Source organism: Ambystoma mexicanum, chromosome 6q (assembly GCF_040938575.1).
Source record: "Ambystoma mexicanum isolate Mex_15411 chromosome 6q, UKY_AmexF1_1, whole genome shotgun sequence".
Taxonomy (NCBI): Eukaryota; Metazoa; Chordata; class Amphibia; order Caudata; family Ambystomatidae; genus Ambystoma; species Ambystoma mexicanum.
This window is the reverse complement of record NC_090937.1, coordinates 104,818,859-104,840,376: the sequence shown is the minus strand read 5'-3', so window position 1 is coordinate 104,840,376 and position 21,518 is coordinate 104,818,859.

The window sequence follows — 21,518 nt, the reverse complement described above, 5'->3', positions numbered from 1 at the left end:
CCGGACACCATGAGTGTTCTTAGAAATGTCTTCAGAACACCCCCATTTTGTTTATTTGCGAGCATTTCAGGACACCGCGAGTGTTCTTAGAACACATTCAACTTGCCAGCCACAACCCCCATTCATATTTGCGAACATTTCAGGACACAGCGAGTGTTCGACAACGTCTTCAGAACACCCCATTTTGTGTATTTGCAAACATTTCAAGACACCGCGAGTGTTCTTAGAACACATTCAACTTGACAGAGAACAATACGGACAGCGTCCTCAGGACACCCCCATTTTGTTTATTTGCGAACATTTCAGGACACCAGGAGTGTTCTTAGAAATGTCTTCAGAACACCCCCATTTTGTTTATTTGCGAACATTTCAGGACACCGCGAGTGTTCTTAGAACACATTCAACTTGCCAGCCACAACCCCCCATTCATATTTGCGAACATTTCAGGACACAGAGAGTGTTCGACAACGTCTTCAGAACACCCCATTTTGTGTATTTGCAAACATTTCAGGACACTGCGAGTGTTCTTAGAACACATTCAACTTGACAGAGAACAATACGGACAGTGTCCTCAGGACACCCCCTACGAACATTCCCCGGACACCATGAGTGTTCTTAGAAATGTCTTCAGAACACCCCCATTTTGTTTATTTGCGAACATTTCAGAACACCACGAGTGTTCTTAGAAGCGTCTTCAGAACTCCACCATCTTGTTTATTTGCGAACATTTCAGGACACCGCGAGTGTTCTTAGAAATGTCTTCAGAACACCCCCTTTTTGTTTATTTGCGAACATTTCAGGACACCACGAGTGTTCTTAGAACACATTCAACTTGCCAGCCACAACCCCCCGTTCATATTTGCGAACATTTCAGGACACAGCGAGTGTTCGACAACGTCTTCAGAACACCCCCATCTTGTGTGTTTGCGAACATTTCAGGACACCGCGAGTGTTCTTAGAACACATTCAACGTGACAGAGAACAATACGGACAGCGTCCTCAGAAAACCCCCATTTTGTTTATTTGCGAACATTTCAGAACACCGCAAGTGTTCTTAAAAGCGTCTTCAGAACACCACCATCTTGTTTATTTGCGAACATTTCAGGACACCGCGAGTGTTCTTAGAACACATTCAACTTGACAGAGAACAATATGAACAGCGTCCTCAGGACACCCCCATTTTGTTTATTTGCGAACATTTCAGAACACCGCAAGTGTTCTTAGAAGCGTCTTCAGAACACCACCATCTTGTTTATTTGCGCACATTTCAGGACACCGCGAGTGTTCTTAGAACACATTCAACTTGCCATCGAACAATACGAACAGCATCTTCAGGACACCCCCTACGAACATTTCAGAACAACGCGAGAGTTCTTAGAACACATTAAACTTGACAGAGAACAATACAGACAGCGTCCCCAGGACACCCCCATTTTGTTTATTTGCGAACATTTCAGGACACCGCGAGTGTTCTTAGAACACATTCAACTTGCCAGCGAACAATACGGACTACATCTTCAGGACACCCCCTACGAACATTCCAGGACACCGTGAGTGTTCTTAGAAACGTCTTCAGAACACCCCCATTTTGTTTATTTGCGAACATTTCAGGACACCGTGAGTGTTCTTAGAACACATTCAACTTGCCAGCGAACAATACAGACTACATCTTCAGGACACCCCCGACGAACATTCCAGGACACCGCGAGTGTTCTTAGAAACGTCTTCAGAACACCCCCATTTTGTTTATTTGCGAACATTTCAGGACACCGCGAGTGTTCTTAGAACACATTCAACTTGACAGAGAACAATACGGACAGCGTCCTCAGGACACCCCCATTTTGTTTATTTGCGAACATTTCAGGACACCGCGAGTGTTCTTAGAACACATTCAACTTGCCAGCGAACAATACGGACTACATCTTCAGGACACCCCCTACGAACATTCCAGGACACCGCGACTGTTCTTAGAAATGTCTTCAGAACACCCCCATTTTGTTTATTTGCGAACATTTCAGGACACCGCGAGTGTTCTTAGAACACATTCAACTTGACAGAGAACAATACGGACAGCGTCCTCAGGACACCCCCATTTTGTTTATTTGCGAACATTTCAGGACACCGCGAGTGTTCTTAGAACACATTCAACTTGCCAGCCACAACCCCCCATTCATATTTGCGAACATTTCAGGACACAGCGAGTGTTCGACAACTTCTTCAGAACACCCCCATTTTGTGTATTTGCAAACATTTCAGGACACTGCGAGTGTTCTTAGAACACATTCAACTTGACAGAGAACAATACGGACAGTGTCCTCAGGACACCCCCTACGAACATTCCCCGGACACCATGAGTGTTCTTAGAAATGTCTTCAGAACACCCCCATTTCGTTTATTTGCGAGCATTTCAGGACACCGCGAGTGTTCTTAGAACACATTCAACTTGCCAGCCACAACCCCCATTCATATTTGCGAACATTTCAGGACACAGCGAGTGTTCGACAACGTCTTCAGAACACCCCATTTTGTGTATTTGCAAACATTTCAAGACACCGCGAGTGTTCTTAGAACACATTCAACTTGACAGAGAACAATACGGACAGCGTCCTCAGGACACCCCCATTTTGTTTATTTGCGAACATTTCAGGACACCAGGAGTGTTCTTAGAAATGTCTTCAGAACACCCCCATTTTGTTTATTTGCGAACATTTCAGGACACCGCGAGTGTTCTTAGAACACATTCAACTTGCCAGCCACAACCCCCCATTCATATTTGCGAACATTTCAGGACACAGAGAGTGTTCGACAACGTCTTCAGAACACCCCATTTTGTGTACTTGTGAACATTTCAGGACACCGCAAGTGTTCTTAGAACACATTCAACTTGACAGAGAACAATACGGACACTGTCCTCAGGACACCCCCTACGAACATTCCCCGGACACCACGAGTGTTGTTAGAAATGTCTTCAGAACACCCCCATTTTGTTTATTTGCGAACATTTCAGGACACCGCAAGTGTTCTTAGAACACATTCAACGTGACAGAGAACAATACGGACAACGTCCTCAGAAAACCCCCATTTTGTTTATTTGCGAACATTTCAGAACACCGCAAGTGTTCTTAGAAGCGTCTTCAGAACACCAGCATCTTGTTTATTTGCGAACATTTCAGGACACCGCGAGTGTTCTTAGAACACATTCAACTTGACAGAGAACAATACGAACAGCGTCCTCAGGACACCCCCATTTTGTTGATTTGCGAACATTTCAGAACACCGCAAGTGTTCTTAGAAGCGTCTTCAGAACACCACCATCTTCTTTATTTGCGAACATTTCAGGACACCGCGAGGGTTCTTAGAACACATTCAACTTGACAGAGAACAATACGGACAGCGTTCTCAGGACACCCCTATTTTGTTTATTTGCGAACATTTCAGGACACCGCAAGTGTTCTTAGAACACATTCAACTTGTCAGCCACAACCCCACATTCATATTTGCGAACATTTCAGGACACCACGAGTGTTCTTAGAAATGTCTTCAGAACACCCCCATTTTGTTTATTTGCGAACTTTTCAGGACACCGCGAGTGTTCTTAGCACACATTCAACGTGACAGAGAACAATACGGACAGCGTCCTCAGAAAACCCCCATTTTGTTTATTTGCGAACATTTCAGGACACCGCGAGTGTTCTTAGAAGCGTCTTCAGAACACCACCATCTTGTTTATTTGCGAACATTTCAGGAAACCGCGAGTGTTCTTAGAACACATTCAACTTGACAGAGAACAATATGGACAGCGTCCTCGGGACACCCCCATTTTGTTTATTTGCAAACATTTCAGAACACCGCGAGTGTTCTTAGAAGCGTCTTCAGAACACCACCATCTTGTTTATTTGCGAACATTTCAGGACACCGCGAGTGTTCTTTGAACACATTCAACTTGACAGAGAACAATACGGACAGCGTCCTCAGGACACCCCCATTTTGTTTATTTGCAAACATTTCAGAACACCGCGAGTGTTCTTAGAAGCGTCTTCAGAACACCCCCATTTTGTTTATTTGCGAACATTTCAGGACACCACGAGTATTCTTAGAACACATTCAACTTGCCAGCCACAACCCCCCATTCATATTTGCGAACATTTCAGGACACAGCGAGTGTTCGACAACTTCTTCAGAACACCCCCATTTTGTGTATTTGCAAACATTTCAGGACACTGCGAGTGTTCTTAGAACACATTCAACTTGACAGAGAACAATACGGACAGTGTCCTCAGGACACCCCCTACGAACATTCCCCGGACACCATGAGTGTTCTTAGAAATGTCTTCAGAACACCCCCATTTTGTTTATTTGCGAACATTTCAGGACACCGAGAGTGTTCTTAGAACACATTCAACTTGCCAGCCACAACCCCCATTCATATTTGCGAACATTTCAGGATACAGCGAGTGTTCGACAACGTCTTCAGAACACCCCATTTTGTGTATTTGCAAACATTTCAAGACACAGCGAGTGTTCTTAGAACACATTCAACTTGACAGAGAACAATACGGACAGCGTCCTCAGGACACCCCCATTTTGTTTATTTGCGAACATTTCAGGACACCACGAGTGTTCTTAGAAATGTCTTCAGAACACCCCCATTTTGTTTATTTGCGAACATTTCAGGACACCGCGAGTGTTCTTAGAACACATTCAACTTGCCAGCCACAACCCCCCATTCATATTTGCGAACATTTCAGGACACAGAGAGTGTTCGACAACGTCTTCAGAACACCCCATTTTGTGTACTTGTGAACATTTCAGGACACCGCAAGTGTTCTTAGAACACATTCAACTTGACAGAGAACAATACGGACACTGTCCTCAGGACACCCCCTACGAACATTCCCCGGACACCACGAGTGTTCTTAGAAATGTCTTCAGAACACCCCCATTTTGTTTATTTGGGAACATTTCAGGACACCGCAAGTGTTCTTAGAACACATTCAACGTGACAGAGAACAATACGGACAGCGTCCTCAGAAAACCCCCATTTTGTTTATTTGCGAACATTTCAGGACACCGCAAGTGTTCTTAGAACACATTCAACTTGCCAGCCACAACCCCCATTCATATTTGCGAACATTTCAGGACACCACGAGTGTTCTTAGAAATGTCTTCAGAACACCCCCATTTTGTTTATTTGCGAACATTTCAGGACACCGCGAGTGTTCTTAGAACACATTCAACGTGACAGAGAACAATACGGACAGCGTCCTCAGAAAACCCCCCTTTTGTTTATTTGCGAACATTTCAGGACACTGCGAGTGTTCTTAGAAGCGTTTTCAGAACACCACCATCTTGTTTATTTGCGAACATTTCAGGACACCGCGAGCGTTCTTAGAACACATTCAACTTGACAGAGAACAATACGGACAGTGTCCTCAGGACACCCCCATTTTGTTTATTTGCGAACATTTCAGGACAACGCGAGTCTTCTTAGAAGCGTCTTCAGAACACCACCATCTTGTTTATTTGTGAACATTTCAGGACACCGCGAGTGTTCTTAGAACACATTCAACTTGACAGAGAACAATACGGACAGCGTCCTCAGGACACCCCCATTTTGTTTATTTGCTAACATTTCAGAACACCGCGAGTGTTCTTAGAAGCGTCTTCAGAACACCCCCATTTTGTTTATTTGCGAACATTTCAGGACACCGCGAGTGTTCTTAGAACACATTCAACTTGACAGAGAACAATACGGACAGTGTCCTCAGGACACCCCCATTTTGTTTATTTGCGAACATTTCAGGACAACGCGAGTCTTCTTAGAAGCGTCTTCAGAACACCACCATCTTGTTTATTTGTGAACATTTCAGGACACCGCGAGTGTTCTTAGAACACATTCAACTTGACAGAGAACAATACGGACAGCGTCCTCAGGACACCCCCATTTTGTTTATTTGCGAACATTTCAGGACACCGCGAGTGTTCTTAGAACACATTCAACTTGCCAGCCACAACCCCCCATTCATATTTGCGAACATTTCAGGACATAGCGAGTGTTCGACAACGTCTTCAAAACACCCCCATTTTGTGTATTTGCGAACATTTCAGGACACCGCAAGTGTTCTTAGAACACATTCAACTTGACAATGAACAATACGGACAGCGTCCTCAGGACACCCCCATTTTGTATATTTGCGAACATTTCAGGACACCGCGAGTGTTCTTAGAACACATTCAACTTGCCAGCCACAGCCCCCCATTCATATTTGCGAACATTTCAGGACACAGAGAGTGTTCGACAACGTCTTCAGAACACCCCCATTTTGTGTATTTGCGAACATTTCAGGACACCGCGAGTGTTCTTAGAACACATTCAACTTGACAGAGAACAATACGGATAGTGTCCTCAGGACACCCTCTACGAACATTCCCCGGACACCACGAGTGTTCTTAGAAATGTCTTCAGAACACCCCCATTTTGTTTATTTGCGAACATTTCAGGACACCGCGATTGTTCTTAGAACACATTCAACGTGACAGAGAACAATATGGACAGAGTCCTCAGGACTCCCCCATTTTGTTTATTTGCGAACATTTCAGGACACCTCGAGTGTTCTTAGAAATGTCTTCAGAACACCCCCATTTTGTTTATTTGCGAACATTTCAGAACACCACAAGTGTTCTTAGAAGCGTCTTCAGAACACCACCATCTTGTTTATTTGCGAACATTTCAGGACACCGCGAGTGTTCTTAGAAATGTCCTCAGGACACCCCCATTTTGTTTATTTGCGAACATTTCAGGACACCGCGAGTGTTCTTAGAACACATTCAACGTGACAGAGAACAATACGGACAGCGTCCTCAGAAAACCCCCCTTTTGTTTATTTGCGAACATTTCAGGACACCGCGAGTGTTCTTAGAACGCATTCAACGTGACAGAGAACAATACGGACAGCGTCCTCAGAAAACCCCCCTTTTGTTTATTTGCGAACATTTCAGGACACCGCGAGTGTTCTTAGAAGCGTCTTCAGAACACCACCATCTTGTTTATTTGCGAACATTTCAGGACACCGCGAGCGTTCTTAGAACACATTCAACTTGACAGAGAACAATACGGACAGTGTCCTCAGGACACCCCCATTTTGTTTATTTGCGAACATTGCAGGACACCGCGAGTCTTCTTAGAAGCGTCTTCAGAACACCACCATCTTGTTTATTTGTGAACATTTCAGGACACCGCGAGTGTTCTTAGAACACATTCAACTTGACAGAGAACAATACGGACAGCGTCCTCAGGACACCCCCATTTTGTTTATTTGCGAACATTTCAGGACACCGCGAGTGTTCTTAGAACACATTCAACTTGCCAGCCACAACCCCCCATTCATATTTGCGAACATTTCAGGACACAGCGAGTGTTCGACAACGTCTTCAGAACACCCCCATTTTGTGTGTTTGCGAACATTTCAGGACACCTCGAGTGTTCTTAGAACACATTCAACTTGACAGAGAACAATACGGACAGTGTCCTCAGGACACCCCCTACGAACATTCCCCGGACACCATGAGTGTTCTTAGAAATCTCTTCAGAACACCCCCATTTTGTTTATTTGCGAACATTTCAGGACACCGCAAATGTTCTTAGAACACATTCAACTTGACAGAGAACAATACGAACAGCGTCCTCAGGACACCCCCATTTTGTTTATTTGCGAACATTTCAGGACACCGCAAGTGTTCTTAGAACACATTCAACTTGCCAGCCACAACCCCCCATTCATATTTGCGAACATTTCAGGACACCACGAGTGTTCTTAGAAATGTCTTCAGAACACCCCCATTTTGTTTATTTGCGAACATTTCAGGACACCGCGAGTGTTCTTAGAACACATTCAACATGACAGAGAACAATACGGACAGCGTCCTCAGAAAACCCCCCTTTTGTTTATTTGCGAACATTTCAGGACACTGCGAGTGTTCTTAGAAGCGTTTTCAGAACACCACCATCTTGTTTATTTGCGAAAATTTCAGGACACCGCGAGCGTTCTTAGAACACATTCAACTTGACAGAGAACAATACGGACAGTGTCCTCAGGACACCCCCATTTTGTTTATTTGCGAACATTTCAGGACACCGCGAGTCTTCTTAGAAGCTACTTCACAACACCACCATCTTGTTTATTTGTGAACATTTCAGGACACCGCGAGTGTTCTTAGAACACATTCAACTTGACAGAGAACAATACGGACAGCGTCCTCAGGACACCCCCATTTTGTTTATTTGCGAACATTTCAGGACACCGCGAGTGTTCTTAGAACACATTCAACTTGCCAGCCACAACCCCCCATTCATATTTGCGAACATTTCAGGACATAGCGAGTGTTCGACAACGTCTTCAAAACACCCCCATTTTGTGTATTTGCGAACATTTCAGGACACCGCAAGTGTTCTTAGAACACATTCAACTTGACAATGAACAATACGGACAGCGTCCTCAGGACACCCCCATTTTGTTTATTTGCGAACATTTCAGGACACCGCGAGTGTTCTTAGAACACATTCAACTTGCCAGCCACAGCCCCCCATTCATATTTGCGAACATTTCAGGACACAGAGAGTGTTCGACAACGTCTTCAGAACACCCCCATTTTGTGTATTTGCGAACATTTCAGGACACCGCGAGTGTTCTTAGAAATGTCTTCAGAACACCCCCATTTTGTTTATTTGCGAACATTTCAGAACACCACAAGTGTTCTTAGAAGCGTCTTCAGAACACCACCATCTTGTTTATTTGCGAACATTTCAGGACACCGCGAGTGTTCTTAGAAATGTCCTCAGGACACCCCCATTTTGTTTATTTGCGAACATTTCAGGACACCGCGAGTGTTCTTAGAACACATTAAACGTGACAGAGAACAATACGGACAGCGTCCTCAGAAAACCCCCATTTTGTTTATTTGCGAACATTTCAGGACACCTCGAGTGTTCTTAGAAATGTCTTCAGAACACCCCCATTTTGTTTATTTGCGAACATTTCAGAACACCACAAGTGTTCTTAGAAGCGTCTTCAGAACACCACCATCTTGTTTATTTGCGAACATTTCAGGACACCGCGAGTGTTCTTAGAAATGTCCTCAGGACACCCCCATTTTGTTTATTTGCGAACATTTCAGGACACCGCGAGTGTTCTTAGAACACATTCAACGTGACAGAGAACAATACGGACAGCGTCCTCAGAAAACCCCCCTTTTGTTTATTTGCGAACATTTCAGGACACCGCGAGTGTTCTTAGAACGCATTCAACGTGACAGAGAACAATACGGACAGCGTCCTCAGAAAACCCCCCTTTTGTTTATTTGCGAACATTTCAGGACACCGCGAGTGTTCTTAGAAGCGTCTTCAGAACACCACCATCTTGTTTATTTGCGAACATTTCAGGACACCGCGAGCGTTCTTAGAACACATTCAACTTGACAGAGAACAATACGGACAGTGTCCTCAGGACACCCCCATTTTGTTTATTTGCGAACATTGCAGGACACCGCGAGTCTTCTTAGAAGCGTCTTCAGAACACCACCATCTTGTTTATTTGTGAACATTTCAGGACACCGCGAGTGTTCTTAGAACACATTCAACTTGACAGAGAACAATACGGACAGCGTCCTCAGGACACCCCCATTTTGTTTATTTGCGAACATTTCAGGACACCGCGAGTGTTCTTAGAACACATTCAACTTGCCAGCCACAACCCCCCATTCATATTTGCGAACATTTCAGGACACAGCGAGTGTTCGACAACGTCTTCAGAACACCCAAATTTTGTGTGTTTGCGAACATTTCAGGACACCTCGAGTGTTCTTAGAACACATTCAACTTGACAGAGAACAATACGGACAGTGTCCTCAGGACACCCCCTACGAACATTCCCCGGACACCATGAGTGTTCTTAGAAATCTCTTCAGAACACCCCCATTTTGTTTATTTGCGAACATTTCAGGACACCGCGAATGTTCTTAGAACACATTCAACTTGACAGAGAACAATACGAACAGCGTCCTCAGGACACCACCATTTTGTTTATTTGCGAACATTTCAGGACACCGCAAGTGTTCTTAGAACACATTCAACTTGCCAGCCACAACCCCCCATTCATATTTGCGAACATTTCAGGACACCACGAGTGTTCTTAGAAATGTCTTCAGAACACCCCCATTTTGTTTATTTGCGAACATTTCAGGACACCGCGAGTGTTCTTAGAACACATTCAACATGACAGAGAACAATACGGACAGCGTCCTCAGAAAACCCCCCTTTTGTTTATTTGCGAACATTTCAGGACACTGCGAGTGTTCTTAGAAGCTACTTCACAACACCACCATCTTGTTTATTTGCGAAAATTTCAGGACACCGCGAGCGTTCTTAGAACACATTCAACTTGACAGAGAACAATACGGACAGTGTCCTCAGGACACCCCCATTTTGTTTATTTGCGAACATTTCAGGACACCGCGAGTCTTCTTAGAAGCTACTTCACAACACCACCATCTTGTTTATTTGTGAACATTTCAGGACACCGCGAGTGTTCTTAGAACACATTCAACTTGACAGAGAACAATACGGACAGCGTCCTCAGGACACCCCCATTTTGTTTATTTGCGAACATTTCAGGACACCGCGAGTGTTCTTAGAACACATTCAACTTGCCAGCCACAACCCCCCATTCATATTTGCGAACATTTCAGGACATAGCGAGTGTTCGACAACGTCTTCAAAACACCCCCATTTTGTGTATTTGCGAACATTTCAGGACACCGCAAGTGTTCTTAGAACACATTCAACTTGACAATGAACAATACGGACAGCGTCCTCAGGACACCCCCATTTTGTTTATTTGCGAACATTTCAGGACACCGCGAGTGTTCTTAGAACACATTCAACTTGCCAGCCACAGCCCCCCATTCATATTTGCGAACATTTCAGGACACAGAGAGTGTTCGACAACGTCTTCAGAACACCCCCATTTTGTGTATTTGCGAACATTTCAGGACACCGCGAGTGTTCTTAGAACACATTCAACTTGACAGAGAACAATACGAACAGCGTCCTCAGGACACCCCCATTTTGTTGATTTGTGAACATTTCAGAACACCGCAAGTGTTCTTAGAAGCGTCTTCAGAACACCACCATCTTCTTTATTTGCGAACATTTCAGGACACCGCGAGGGTTCTTAGAACACATTCAACTTGACAGAGAACAATACGGACAGCGTTCTCAGGACACCCCTATTTTGTTTATTTGCGAACATTTCAGGACACCGCAAGTGTTCTTAGAACACATTCAACTTGTCAGCCACAACCCCACATTCATATTTGCGAACATTTCAGGACACCACGAGTATTCTTAGAAATGTCTTCAGAACACCCCCATTTTGTTTATTTGCGAACTTTTCAGGACACCGCGAGTGTTCTTAGCACACATTCAACGTGACAGAGAACAATATGGACAGCGTCCTCAGAAAACCCCCATTTTGTTTATTTGCGAACATTTCAGGACACCGCGAGTGTTCTTAGAAGCGTCTTCAGAACACCACCATCTTGTTTATTTGCGAACATTTCAGGACACCGCGAGTGTTCTTAGAACACATTCAACTTGACAGAGAACAATACGGACAGCGTCCTCGGGACACCCCCATTTTGTTTATTTGCAAACATTTCAGAACACCGCGAGTGTTCTTAGAAGCGTCTTCAGAACACCACCATCTTGTTTATTTGCGAACATTTCAGGACACCGCGAGTGTTCTTTGAACACATTCAACTTGACAGAGAACAATACGGACAGCGTCCTCAGGACACCCCCATTTTGTTTATTTGCAAACATTTCAGAACACCGCGAGTGTTCTTAGAAGCGTCTTCAGAACACCCCCATTTTGTTTATTTGCGAACATTTCAGGACACCACGAGTGTTCTTAGAACACATTCAACTTGCCAGCCACAACCCCCCATTCATATTTGCGAACATTTCAGGACACAGCGAGTGTTCGACAACTTCTTCAGAACACCCCCATTTTGTGTATTTGCAAACATTTCAGGACACTGCGAGTGTTCTTAGAACACATTCAACTTGACAGAGAACAATACGGACAGTGTCCTCAGGACACCCCCTACGAACATTCCCCGGACACCATGAGTGTTCTTAGAAATGTCTTCAGAACACCCCCATTTTGTTTATTTGCGAACATTTCAGGACACCGCGAGTGTTCTTAGAACACATTCAACTTGCCAGCCACAACCCCCATTCATATTTGCGAACATTTCAGGACACAGCGAGTGTTCGACAACGTCTTCAGAACACCCCATTTTGTGTATTTGCAAACATTTCAAGACACCGCGAGTGTTCTTAGAACACATTCAACTTGACAGAGAACAATATGGACAGCGTCCTCAGGACACCCCCATTTTGTTTATTTGCGAACATTTCAGGACACCACGAGTGTTCTTAGAAATGTCTTCAGAACACCCCCATTTTGTTTATTTGCGAACATTTCAGGACACCGCGAGTGTTCTTAGAACACATTCAACTTGCCAGCCACAACCCCCCATTCATATTTGCGAACATTTCAGGACACAGAGAGTGTTCGACAACGTCTTCAGAACACCCCATTTTGTGTACTTGTGAACATTTCAGGACACCGCAAGTGTTCTTAGAACACATTCAACTTGACAGAGAACAATACGGACACTGTCCTCAGGACTCCCCCTACGAACATTCCCCGGACACCACGAGTGTTCTTAGAAATGTCTTCAGAACACCCCCATTTTGTTTATTTGCGAACATTTCAGGACACCGCAAGTGTTCTTAGAACACATTCGACGTGACAGAGAACAATACGGACAGCGTCCTCAGAAAACCCCCATTTTGTTTATTTGCGAACATTTCAGAACACTGCACGTGTTCTTAGAAGCGTCTTCAGAACACCACCATCTTGTTTATTTGCGAACATTTCAGGACACCGCGAGTGTTCTTAGAACACATTCAACTTGACAGAGAACAATACGAACAGCGTCCTCAGGACACCCCCATTTTGTTTATTTGCAAACATTTCAGAACACCGCAAGTGTTCTTAGAAGCGTCTTCAGAACACCACCATCTTCTTTATTTGCAAACATTTCAGGACACCGCGAGTGTTCTTAGAACACATTCAACTTGACAGAGAACAATACGGACAGCGTCCTCAGGACACCCCCATTTTGTTTATTTGCGAACATTTCAGGACACCGCAAGTGTTCTTAGAACACATTCAACTTGCCAGCCACAACCCCCATTCATATTTGCGAACATTTCAGGACACCACGAGTGTTCTTAGAAATGTCTTCAGAACACCCCCATTTTGTTTATTTGCGAACATTTCAGGACACCGCGAGTGTTCTTAGAACACATTCAACGTGACAGAGAACAATACGGACAGCGTCCTCAGAAAACCCCCCTTTTGTTTATTTGCGAACATTTCAGGACACTGCGAGTGTTCTTAGAAGCGTTTTCAGAACACCACCATCTTGTTTATTTGTGAACATTTCAGGACACCGCGAGCATTCTTAGAACACATTCAACTTGACAGAGAACAATACGGACAGTGTCCTCAGGACACCCCCATTTTGTTTATTTGCGAACATTTCAGGACACCGCGAGTCTTCTTAGAAGCGTCTTCAGAACACCACCATCTTGTTTATTTGTGAACATTTCAGGACACCGCGAGTGTTCTTAGAACACATTCAACTTGACAGAGAACAATACGGACAGCGTCCTCAGGACACCCCCATTTTGTTTATTTGCGAACATTTCAGGACACCGCGAGTGTTCTTAGAACACATTCAACTTGCCAGCCACAACCCCCCATTCATATTTGCGAACATTTCAGGACATAGCGAGTGTTCGACAACGTCTTCAAAACACCCCCATTTTGTGTATTTGCGAACATTTCAGGACACCGCAAGTGTTCTTAGAACACATTCAACTTGACAATGAACAATACGGACAGCGTCCTCAGGACACCCCCATTTTGTATATTTGCGAACATTTCAGGACACCGCGAGTGTTCTTAGAACACATTCAACTTGCCAGCCACAGCCCCCCATTCATATTTGCGAACATTTCAGGACACAGAGAGTGTTCGACAACGTCTTCAGAACACCCCCATTTTGTGTATTTGCGAACATTTCAGGACACCGCGAGTGTTCTTAGAACACATTCAACTTGACAGAGAACAATACGGATAGTGTCCTCAGGACACCCTCTACGAACATTCCCCGGACACCACGAGTGTTCTTAGAAATGTCTTCAGAACACCCCCATTTTGTTTATTTGCGAACATTTCAGGACACCGCGATTGTTCTTAGAACACATTCAACGTGACAGAGAACAATATGGACAGAGTCCTCAGGATTCCCCCATTTTGTTTATTTGCGAACATTTCAGGACACCTCGAGTGTTCTTAGAAATGTCTTCAGAACACCCCCATTTTGTTTATTTGCGAACATTTCAGAACACCACGAGTGTTCTTAGAAGCGTCTTCAGAACACCACCATCTTGTTTATTTGCGAACATTTCAGGACACCGCAAGTGTTCTTAGAAATGTCCTCAGGACACCCCCATTTTGTTTATTTGCGAACATTTCAGGACACCGCGAGTGTTCTTAGAACACATTCAACGTGACAGAGAACAATACGGACAGCGTCCTCAGAAAACCCCCCTTTTGTTTATTTGCGAACATTTCAGGACACAGCGAGTGTTCTTAGAACGCATTCAACGTGACAGAGAACAATACGGACAGCGTCCTCAGAAAACCCCCATTTTGTTTATTTGTGAACATTGCAGGACACCGCGAGTCTTCTTAGAAGCGTCTTCAGAACACCACCATCTTGTTTATTTGTGAACATTTCAGGACACCGCGAGTGTTCTTAGAACACATTCAACTTGACAGAGAACAATACGGACAGCGTCCTCAGGACACCCCCATTTTGTTTATTTGCGAACATTTCAGGACACCGCGAGTGTTCTTAGAACACATTCAACTTGCCAGCCACAACCCCCCATTCATATTTGCGAACATTTCAGGACATAGCGAGTGTTCGACAACGTCTTCAAAACACCCCCATTTTGTGTATTTGCGAACATTTCAGGACACCGCAAGTGTTCTTAGAACACATTCAACTTGACAATGAACAATACGGACAGCGTCCTCAGGACACCCCCATTTTGTTTATTTGCGAACATTTCAGGACACCGCGAGTGTTCTTAGAACACATTCAACTTGCCAGCCACAGCCCCCCATTCATATTTGCGAACATTTCAGGACACAGAGAGTGTTCGACAACGTCTTCAGAACACCCCCATTTTGTGTATTTGCGAACATTTCAGGACACCGCGAGTGTTCTTAGAACACATTCAACTTGACAGAGAACAATACGAACAGCGTCCTCAGGACACCCCCATTTTGTTGATTTGCGAACATTTCAGAACACCGCAAGTGTTCTTAGAAGCATCTTCAGAACACCACCATCTTCTTTATTTGCGAACATTTCAGGACACCGCGAGGGTTCTTAGAACACATTCAACTTGACAGAGAACAATACGGACAGCGTTCTCAGGACACCCCTATTTTGTTTATTTGCGAACATTTCAGGACACCGCAAGTGTTCTTAGAACACATTCAACTTGTCAGCCACAACCCCACATTCATATTTGCGAACATTTCAGGACACCACGAGTGTTCTTAGAAATGTCTTCAGAACACCCCCATTTTGTTTATTTGCGAACTTTTCAGGACACCGCGAGTGTTCTTAGCACACATTCAACGTGACAGAGAACAATATGGACAGCGTCCTCAGAAAACCCCCATTTTGTTTATTTGCGAACATTTCAGGACACCGCGAGTGTTCTTAGAAATGTCTTCAGAACACCCCCATTTTGTTTATTTGCGAACATTTCAGAACACCACGAGTGTTCTTAGAAGCTTCTTCAGAACACCACCATCTTGTTTATTTGCGAACATTTCAGGACACCGCGAGTGTTCTTAGAACACATTCAACTTGCCAGCCACAACCCCCATTCATATTTGCGAACATTTCAGGACACCACGAGTGTTCTTAGAAATGTCTTCAGAACACCCCCATTTTGTTTATTTGCGAACATTTCAGGACACCGCGAGTGTTCTTAGAACACATTCAACGTGACAGAGAACAATACGGACAGCGTCCTCAGAAAACCCCCCTTTTGTTTATTTGCGAACATTTCAGGACACTGCGAGTGTTCTTAGAAGCGTTTTCAGAACACCACCATCTTGTTTATTTGCGAACATTTCAGGACACCGCGAGCATTCTTAGAACACATTCAACTTGACAGAGAACAATACGGACAGTGTCCTCAGGACACCCCCATTTTGTTTATTTGCGAACATTTCAGGACACCGCGAGTCTTCTTAGAAGCGTCTTCAGAACACCACCATCTTGTTTATTTGTGAACATTTCAGGACACCGCGAGTGTTCTTAGAACACATTCAACTTGACAGAGAACAATACGGACAGCGTCCTCAGGACACCCCCATTTTGTTTATTTGCGAACATTTCAGGACACCGCGAGTGTTCTTAGAACACATTCAACTTGCCAGCCACAACCCCCCATTCATATTTGCGAACATTTCAGGACATAGCGAGTGTTCGACAACGTCTTCAAAACACCCCCATTTTGTGTATTTGCGAACATTTCAGGACACCGCAAGTGTTCTTAGAACACATTCAACTTGACAATGAACAATACGGACAGCGTCCTCAGGACACCCCCATTTTGTATATTTGCGAACATTTCAGGACACCGCGAGTGTTCTTAGAACACATTCAACTTGCCAGCCACAGCCCCCCATTCATATTTGCGAACATTTCAGGACACAGAGAGTGTTCGACAACGTCTTCAGAACACCCCCATTTTGTGTATTTGCGAACATTTCAGGACACCGCGAGTGTTCTTAGAACACATTCAACTTGACAGAGAACAATACGGATAGTGTCCTCAGGACACCCTCTACGAACATTCCCCGGACACCACGAGTGTTCTTAGAAATGTCTTCAGAACACCCCCATTTTGTTTATTTGCGAACATTTCAGGACACCGCGATTGTTCTTAGAACACATTCAACGTGACAGAGAACAATATGGACAGAGTCCTCAGGATTCCCCCATTTTGTTTATTTGCGAACATTTCAGGACACCTCGAGTGTTCTTAGAAATGTCTTCAGAACACCCCCATTTTGTTTATTTGCGAACATTTCAGAACACCACGAGTGTTCTTAGAAGCGTCTTCAGAACACCACCATCTTGTTTATTTGCGAACATTTCAGGACACCGCGAGTGTTCTTAGAAATGTCCTCAGGACACCCCCATTTTGTTTATTTGCGAACATTTCAGGACACCGCGAGTGTTCTTAGAACACATTCAACGTGACAGAGAACAATACGGACAGCGTCCTCAGAAAACCCCCCTTTTGTTTATTTGCGAACATTTCAGGACACCGCGAGTGTTCTTAGAACGCATTCAACGTGACAGAGAACAATACGGACAGCGTCCTCAGAAAACCCCCCTTTTGTTTATTTGCGAACATTTCAGGACACCGCGAGTGTTCTTAGAAGCGTCTTCAGAACACCACCATCTTGTTTATTTGCGAACATTTCAGGACACCGCGAGCGTTCTTAGAACACATTCAACTTGACAGAGAACAATACGGACAGTGTCCTCAGGACACCCCCATTTTGTTTATTTGCGAACATTGCAGGACACCGCGAGTCTTCTTAGAAGCGTCTTCAGAACACCACCATCTTGTTTATTTGTGAACATTTCAGAACACCACGAGTGTTCTTAGAAGCGTCTTCAGAACACCACCATCTTGTTTATTTGCGAACATTTCAGGACACCGCGAGTGTTCTTAGAAATGTCCTCAGGACACCCCCATTTTGTTTATTTGCGAACATTTCAGGACACCGCGAGTGTTCTTAGAACACATTCAACGTGACAGAGAACAATACGGACAGCGTCCTCAGAAAACCCCCCTTTTGTTTATTTGCGAACATTTCAGGACACCGCGAGTGTTCTTAGAACGCATTCAACGTGACAGAGAACAATACGGACAGCGTCCTCAGAAAACCCCCCTTTTGTTTATTTGCGAACATTTCAGGACACCGCGAGTGTTCTTAGAAGCGTCTTCAGAACACCACCATCTTGTTTATTTGCGAACATTTCAGGACACCGCGAGCGTTCTTAGAACACATTCAACTTGACAGAGAACAATACGGACAGTGTCCTCAGGACACCCCCATTTTGTTTATTTGCGAACATTGCAGGACACCGCGAGTCTTCTTAGAAGCGTCTTCAGAACACCACCATCTTGTTTATTTGTGAACATTTCAGGACACCGCGAGTGTTCTTAGAACACATTCAACTTGACAGAGAACAATACGGACAGCGTCCTCAGGACACCCCCATTTTGTTTATTTGCGAACATTTCAGGACACCGCGAGTGTTCTTAGAACACATTCAACTTGCCAGCCACAACCCCCCATTCATATTTGCGAACATTTCAGGACATAGCGAGTGTTCGACAACGTCTTCAAAACACCCCCATTTTGTGTATTTGCGAACATTTCAGGACACCGCAAGTGTTCTTAGAACACATTCAACTTGACAATGAACAATACGGACAGCGTCCTCAGGACACCCCCATTTTGTTTATTTGCGAACATTTCAGGACACCGCGAGTGTTCTTAGAACACATTCAACTTGCCAGCCACAGCCCCCCATTCATATTTGCAAACATTTCAGGACACAGAGAGTGTTCGACAACGTCTTCAGAACACCCCCATTTTGTGTATTTGCGAACATTTCAGGACACCGCGAGTGTTCTTAGAACACATTCAACTTGACAGAGAACAATACGAACAGCGCCCTCAGGACACCCCCATTTTGTTGATTTGCGAACATTTCAGAACACCGCAAGTGTTCTTAGAAGCATCTTCAGAACACCACCATCTTCTTTATTTGCGAACATTTCAGGACACCGCGAGGGTTCTTAGAACACATTCAACTTGACAGAGAACAATACGGACAGCGTTCTCAGGACACCCCTATTTTGTTTATTTGCGAACATTTCAGGACACCGCAAGTGTTCTTAGAACACATTCAACTTGTCAGCCACAACCCCACATTCATATTTGCGAACATTTCAGGACACCACGAGTGTTCTTAGAAATGTCTTCAGAACACCCCCATTTTGTTTATTTGCGAACTTTTCAGGACACCGCGAGTGTTCTTAGCACACATTCAACGTGACAGAGAACAATACGGACAGCGTCCTCAGAAAACCCCCATTTTGTTTATTTGCGAACATTTCAGGACACCGCGAGTGTTCTTAGAAATGTCTTCAGAACACCCCCATTTTGTTTATTTGCGAACATTTCAGAACACCACGAGTGTTCTTAGAAGCTTCTTCAGAACACCACCATCTTGTTTATTTGCGAACATTTCAGGACACCGCGAGTGTTCTTAGAAATGTCCTCAGGACACCCCCATTTTGTTTATTTGCGAACATTTCAGGACACCGCGAGTGTTCTTAGAACACATTCAACTTGCCAGCCACAACCCCCCATTCATATTTGCGAACATTTCAGGACACAGCGAGTGTTCGACAACGTCTTCAGAACACCCCCATTTTGTGTGTTTGCGAACATTTCAGGACAGCTCGAGTGTTCTTAGAACACATTCAACTTGACAGAGAACAATACGGACAGTGTCCTCAGGACACCCCCTACGAACATTCCCCGGACTCCATGAGTGTTCTTAGAAATCTCTTCAGAACACCCCCATTTTGTTTATTTGCGAACATTTCAGGACACCGCGAGTGTTCTTAGAACACATTCAACGTGACAGAGAACAATACGGACAGCGTCCTCAGAAAACCCCCATTTTGTTTATTTGCGAACATTTCAGAACACCGCAAGTGTTCTTAAAAGCGTCTTCAGAACACCACCATCTTGTTTATTTGCGAACATTTCAGGACACCGCGAGTGTTCTTAGAACACATTCAACTTGACAGAGAACAATATGAACAGCGTCCTCAGGACACCCCCATTTTGTTTATTTGCGAACATTTCAGAACACCGCAAGTGTTCTTAGAAGCGTCTTCAGAACACCACCATCTTGTTTATTTGCGAACATTTCAGGACACCGCGAGTGTTCTTAGAACACATTCAACTTGCCATCGAACAATACGAACAGCATCTTCAGGACACCCCCTACGAACATTTCAGAACAACGCGAGAGTTCTTAGAACACATTCAACTTGACAGAGAACAATACAGACAGCCTCCTCAGGACACCCCCATTTTGTTTATTTGCGAACATTTCAGGACACCGCGAGTGTTCTTAGAACACATTCAACTTGCCAGCGAACAATACGGACTACATCTTCAGGACACCCCCTACGAACATTCCAGGACACCGCGAGTGTTCTTAGAACACATTCAACGTGACAGAGAACAATACGGACAGAGTCCTCAGGACTCCCCCATTTTGTTTATTTGCGAACATTTCAGGACACCGCGAGTGTTCTTAGAAATGTCTTCAGAACACCCCCATTTTGTTTATTTGCGAACATTTCAGAACACCACGAGTGTTCTTAGAAGCTTCTTCAGAACACCACCATCTTGTTTATTTGCGAACATTTCAGGACACCGCGAGTGTTCTTAGAAATGTCCTCAGGACACCCCCATTTTGTTTATTTGCGAACATTTCAGGACACCGCGAGTGTTCTTAGAACACATTCAACTTGCCAGCCACAACCCCCCATTCATATTTGCGAACATTTCAGGACACAGCGAGTGTTCGACAACGTCTTCAGAACACCCCCATTTTGTGTGTTTGCGAACATTTCAGGACACCTCGAGTGTTCTTAGAACACATTCAACTTGACAGAGAACAATACGGACAGTGTCCTCAGTACACCCCCTACGAACATTCCCCGGACACCATGAGTGTTCTTAGAAATCTCTTCAGAACACCCCCATTTTGTTTATTTGCGAACATTTCAGGACACCGAGAGTGTTCTTAGAACACATTCAACGTGACAGAGAACAATACGGACAGCGTCCTCAGAAAACCCCCATTTTGTTTATTTGCGAACATTTCAGAACACCGCAAGTGTTCTTAAAAGCGTCTTCAGAACACCACCATCTTGTTTATTTGCGAACATTTCAGGACACCGCGAGTGTTCTTAGAACACATTCAACTTGACAGAGAACAATATGAACAGCGTCCTCAGGACACCCCCATTTTGTTTATTTGCGAACATTTCAGAACACCGCAAGTGTTCTTAGAAGCGTCTTCAGAACACCACCATCTTGTTTATTTGCGAACATTTCAGGACACCGCGAGTGTTCTTAGAACACATTCAACTTGCCATCGAACAATACGAACAGCAT